This window comes from Mus caroli, chromosome 16, assembly GCF_900094665.2.
Source record: "Mus caroli chromosome 16, CAROLI_EIJ_v1.1, whole genome shotgun sequence".
NCBI lineage: Eukaryota > Metazoa > Chordata > Mammalia > Rodentia > Muridae > Mus > Mus caroli.
The window spans coordinates 74,625,929-74,630,964 of NC_034585.1; positions in this window are offsets into that span (position 1 = coordinate 74,625,929).

Consider the following 5,036-nt stretch of genomic DNA (forward strand, 5'->3'; position numbering starts at 1 on the left):
ATGGATGGATGGATGAGAGAGAGACAAAGACAGAGAGACAGAGAGAGCACTATATCGTACATAGGTGGTAGATGAATATATGATATAAGCAATCTGTAACAATATATGTAGTTTAATTATTTGGAGTGTGTTAAAATATACAGTGGGAATTTACCCGTTGAGATCTGTGCTCTCTTGACCCATGTGATTGCTTTGGTAGTGGTGTTGGGAGTGTGTCAAAGTGCGTAGTACTGAGATTCATTGTTTTATTCTTTTTTTTTTTTTTAAAAGATTTATTTATTTTATTATATGTAAGTAGCTGTCTTCAGACACTCCAGAAGGGGCGCCAGATCTCGTTACGGATGGTTGTGAGCCACCATGTGGTTGCTGGGATTTGAACTCTGGACCTTCGGAAGAGCAGTTGGGTGCTCTTACCCACTGAGCCACCTCACCAGCCCCTCATTGTTTTATTCTTACTGAAGTAGATAAATACACCAAGACACTAACTCATCTTTGAAACGTGACATCTTTAAACATCAAAATTTATCAGATGCAATTACCATGAGTATCACTTAAGCTTTATTTTGTTAAATTCAGTGTGATTTTGGATACCAAAATTCTGTAGGAACGCCTGGTAATGGCCCTACGTCTAAGCCACAGCTGAGTGCTTAAACTGCAGTTACTGCCATCAAATGGCATAAGTCTTTCAGAACCCCCCCAAAATTTTATTTTGCCCCCGAGGACAACTAACACAATTTTTTTTTAGTACATTCTTTTTCAGAGAGGAAGAACATTCAAAATGCAAATTGTCAGAAGCTTTTGGAAAAGAACAATTTTTACATTTTTCTGCTTGCATGCTTGAAGAATTCTTTCACATTTTTACATATGAAACAGTAGCTAAGCTTATGGTTTGATTTTTCAAATTGTGGTTTTCTTTCATTTTGAGGTTTCTTTCTTCTTCTAGAAAAATTATCTTTGAATGGTTGTAGTTACATTGATAACATTGTAATCTTTTCAAACAATAGTGATCAGAATTGGTTGGATTATATAGCAACACTCTCTAAAAATTACCTCTCAGATTATGTTATGTATTTAATAGTTTCTATGGCTTTTGTTCTCCAGGAGCCCCTAATGATTTCAATCCACTGTGTGGCAGTGACTCAGATTTCAATTGCATCTGTGTCATAAAATTTTACGTCTTAAATTTTCTTTTCTAGCATGAACTGCTGAATCACAATGTACCTGAGCTTTTTGTTGGCCTAGGGATTCAGAATATGTTCATTTATTTGTGTGATACAAACATCTCTACCAGCAGTTTTTACAATCATCACTGTGCAGGCATACATTTCCTTTCTGTTCTTGTTACATATAATTTTTTATATAACACATTATTTTCATGTTTTTCCTTACCCCAAATTCTAGAAGAACTTCTACACATACACACACACACACGAAGATATTTTGATTATTATATATACATACATATATGTAGGCTTGTATATATCTACATACATAGATAAACATCATTAGATATGTTTATGTGTATACATGTACATAAATATATGTATATATCATAATATTCTATATCTCTACATATATATGTGCACATATTCTGATATCTACATCAGGTATCATATATACATATCTGTATATATATGCATATATATATCATACACACATGTATATGTATCTAAATACATGTACATATAGAGAGAGATATGTACCTATACACCTATGTATATAGACATATATATGTATATATATAGACATATATATATATGTCTCTCTCTCTCCCTCTCTCTCTCTCTCTCTCTCTCTCTCTCTCTATATATATATATATATATATATATATACACACACACACACATATGTGCAGATTTTCCACTTGAGAAAACTTTTTTTACCTTTACCAGTGGATACCAATTGCAGTAGTTTCCTGTTTAGAGGTAGGACCCCATTATCTACTTCTCCCTCTCTCTTCAGGATCCTGTGTTGCTTGAACTTATGCAGGTTTTATGTATTTTGCCACAGTCTCAATGAGTTTACATGTACACTCATCTTGCTGTGTCTGGAATACTTTGTTTCTTCGGAGTCAATCATATCTGGTTCTTAAAATCTTTCTGCCTTTTCTTGTGCGTAGATCCCTGATCCTTGAAGGGAAGCATTTAATGAACTATAGTATTTACTACTGAATGCACCAAATTATTGCATTCCCTAACCATTGTGTGTCCTTGTCTTAATTTCCATTCACTATAAGATACTTCTCTGATGAGGCTGAGTGGTGCCCTGATCAATGGGAGTAGCAGTATGCTATTAGCAATAACTTTTTTTGCTATGCATGTTCCTTTAGCACAAGGTTTTCCCCTAGTTCCCTGACCTAGCCTCTCTGAGCTTCTTGGCTGTTTTAGCTCTTCAAGTATTGTGTCTATCTCATGCAGTAGGCATTGAATCCAATATAATAAAATAGTTGGTTATTTTCACAACCTTTATGCCACTATTGCACCAATATATTTCGCATAAAACAGTCACATTGCTGTTTTAAATTGCAGGATTTAGAGCTGTGACAGACTTAATGATTACCTTTCTACCCTGGTAGCCTGCAGAGTACCCTTAGCAACCATAATTATTAGTCAGTGTGGGCCTGTGTACCAGAGACTTTTCATGGAGATCTCTAGCCTGGCCTGGTGCGAGAGTTCTGGCAAAGAGAAGCAAGTGGGGGCAGGGAGGGGAAGTCATTTCCTCTGCTTCTACTGCTTTGGTTGGCTCCACCTCCATCTCTGCCATGCCTTTCAGGTTACTCAGTTACTCCTCGCTGCCTTACACTGAGTCAGGTTGGGCTGAACCACTGAGAGACAGATTATCCAATGAGGAGTGCTGCAAAGCTCCAGACAGCGCTTCAGGAGAGCAGACCTCTTCCCAAGTTTTACAGCTCTTAGGACAGAAGGCTCAGATGATGGAGTACTTCTCACCACCTCTAATTCTTCCAGATAGGATTCTTCTATACAGTTTTGCGGTGGCTAAGGGTCTGACAACAGGTACTTTTCATTGGTTTGGTCTGCAAGCCTTGGGGAAAATTTATTTGCTTGTGGGAGGGCTTGGTGCTGCTCCTATGTGACTGATGGCCACATACCTGTCTGCAGGGGGCTGTGAGAGGCTGTAACTATGTGTCAGGAGCCAGGGACCCAGGAGGTGCTGCCAAATACCTGCTGTCTCATGAAGGTGGAAGTCACCACCCATGGGGTCACTGGGGTTCCAGACCTTTGCTCAACCTGTGACCAGGCTGTCTGTACACAGCCCACCACCCCACAAGTCAGTACATTTCTGACAGAAGAAAAGTAGTAACCATTTTGGCTTAACCCAGTTTTTAGTGATCTTGACAAATATAAATGACTAGGGAGCATTCTGTGAAAACAAAACAAAACAAAACAAAACAAAAACATAACTGTTGGAGTGCTTAATTTGATGTGACAGCAAGATTGTCACAAAGATTTTTGATATAGGAGGGAAAGACACAGAACTTTTATTTATTAACAGTCTATCTAAGGGATTAAAATAAGTTAGGTTTGTTTTAAAATTGTTACAAAAACCGAACCCAGAATGAATGTGTGCCTACTATAGAATAAGAATGGAAAATATGTAAAATGTGCTAAAAGCATCTTTGTTAATTATGAATTAATAATTCATCAAAAAGTCCTACATGTCTACTTTAAAGCCATTACAGCATCAATTTGAAATTCCCTCAACATCTAAGATAAAATATTAGGTGGATATGAGGACAGCACTATTTTACCACTATGTTAGTAGATCTCACTAACTAGAGGATAGCGAACTGAGTGTGGCTGATCATATGGACAAATGATGCATTTCACAAAGTTCCTATACTTTTTTGGTAAATAATGAGACTTACAAATATGCGCATGAAACTCAGAGAAGTGTTTTGTTTGTATTTATTTATTTATTTATTTATTTATTTATTTATTTAGTCTTTAAAACCAGCATCAGTTAATTGGGAAGAGAGAAATGTAGCTATTTTAATTTTTCATTTTTACCCGTTAAAATAGAAGTAAATAGATAAGTAAAAATATGTATTCTTAGGAAAAACAACATCACAAGAAAACTCTAAATATAGGCAGCTCTACAATAATTAATTGAACAAAAATGTCGTGTGCTACCAAGGTTAAAAATTCTTACAGGTAGTAAGTATTCTGAGTTTAAAATAATACAGCACTAGTATGCATACTGTCGTTAAAATATGTTGCTTTGAAATGCATGCTTATGCCTTTTTTTGTATTTCTATTCAAGCCTATGTTTCAAAGTATCACATGAGGATTAAAAAGTAAAATATTATTAAATAATCTTTCTGTAAACTTACAAGTGACTGTTATAGAAAATACATCATGAAATCACGAATAAGTGTGGAATAAATAGAAGATAAATAGACTCAGAATACTACTACTACTAATACTACTAATTTAATAATATAATCTTTCTTTCCCTTCCTGGAGAAGTTGACAGAAAATATATGGAAAATAATAAAATTTATTAGTATATAATTAATAATTAATTAATAATTGTAGTATATGGGACTAACATTCTGTCCATTGCTTAAGAGGACAAAGAGGAAATTTGATCTCAATTATAGACTTATTCCGTATTGAAATAACTGGAAAGGCAGCTTCTATAACTGTAAGGAACTATGCTTTTTTTCCCATAGCAGCTGTGACACAGGTCATGTGACCCTTGGGCAAAAAGTACCATTTCTTAGACTCAGTGTAGCCCTCTCTCTTGTGGGGTTTGGGAACATTGTTACCTTAATTTTTAAGTTTGAAATTCACATCTAATATGGTAATAACACTATGAACTTCCCCATTTGTTTTGTTTGTTTGTTTGTTTGTTTGTTTGTTTTTTAATTTTTAATATTTTTATTACATATTTTCCTCAATTACATTTCCAATGCTATCCCAAAAGTCCCCCATAGCACCCCCCACTTCCCTACCCACCCATTCCCATTCTTTTGGCCCTGGCATTCCCCTATATTGGGGCATATAAAGTTTGCA